The sequence below is a fragment of the Mus pahari genome, chromosome 9 (genome assembly GCF_900095145.1).
Source record: "Mus pahari chromosome 9, PAHARI_EIJ_v1.1, whole genome shotgun sequence".
Taxonomy (NCBI): Eukaryota; Metazoa; Chordata; class Mammalia; order Rodentia; family Muridae; genus Mus; species Mus pahari.
Genome location: NC_034598.1, coordinates 9,752,301 through 9,753,502, shown reverse-complemented (window position 1 = coordinate 9,753,502; position 1,202 = coordinate 9,752,301). Strand labels below are relative to the sequence as shown.

The window sequence follows — 1,202 nt, the reverse complement described above, 5'->3', positions numbered from 1 at the left end:
TCAGACACTCCAGAAGAGGGCGTCAGATCTTGTTACGGATGGTTATGAGCCACCATGTGGTTGCTGGGATTTGAACTCCGGACCTTCGGAAGAGCAATCGGGTGCTCTTACCCACTGAGCCATCTCACCAGCCCTCAAAATTTTTAAGTTAGGGTCTCCAGGTGGCTCAGCAACTAAAAGTGCTTGCTGCTCTTGCAGAGGTCCCAGGTTCGATTCCCAGTACCACATGGTGGCTCACAACTGCCTGTACTCTAAGAGATCCATTCTATCTGTGACCTCCAGGGGAACCAGGCGTGCACATGGCACCTAGCCAGCCACGCAGGCAGATGCCCACACGTAAATGCATCTAAAAGATGGAAGTGTTTGTGAATGAAATGTACCAGTTTCTAAGCTGTGCATGATCGCTTATGGGAGGGAAGGCTCGGTTTCTTGTTTGTCTTATTATACTCATTTTAAAATCTTTAAATAACTTATTTAATGTGAATGGGTGTTTTGCCCACATGTATGTCTGAGCACCATGTGCACAGCAAGGCACAAGAACAGTGATCACTGCTAACCACTGAGCATCCCTTCAGACACTTCAACAGAGTCAGCGGCCCACGTATGAGATGCTTTAGTGGGGGGGGGGGGCAGCACCATGCTCTTTCTGGCTTATATTTTGGCAGAAACAGCAGCGTGTAGCCAGGCTGTTTTGAGCACCTCTTGAGTTCCTGGCTAGATTCTCTAATGAGCTGTGTGGACCACGTATCTGCCAGGTGTTCCCATGCACCCAACACGGACTGAGTCCTTGCAGAGGGCCCTGGCGGTAACATGGCTCTCCAGGGTGACAAGCTTGAGCAGCAAGTCCTCTGGTAAGGTTAGTTTGGCCTCAGCCCCTGGAGCCAACTCCCCTCTTGTGTGCTGTCCACCTCTGTGGTCTGAAGCTGGTCTCTCTCCATGAGTCTCTCTCATGGGGCAGCCAGCACTGGAAAGTTGTGGCTCGACTTTAAATGTTCCACAGCCAACCATGGTGACTGATGTCTATGAAACTGTCCCATCCCATTTTAGGGCATCCTGGCTAAAACTCAGCGCTGCCTTCTTCCTAGTGCATCCAGTGCTTTTTCTTTCTTTTTTGGTTTTTTGAGACAGGGTTTCTCTGTATAGCTCTGGCTGTCCTGGAACTCACTTTGTAGACCAGGCTGGCCTCAAACTCAGAAATCCAC

The 1,202-nt window shown here is 50.0% G+C and overlaps 1 protein-coding gene across 2 annotated transcripts in view; it reads left to right on the top strand.

Moving 5' to 3' along the window:
• C9H6orf203 (chromosome 9 C6orf203 homolog) overlaps positions 1-1,202 on the top strand; it is a 16,332-nt gene that overhangs the window by 14,325 nt on the left and 805 nt on the right. The gene's annotated exons all lie outside the window — the stretch shown is intronic.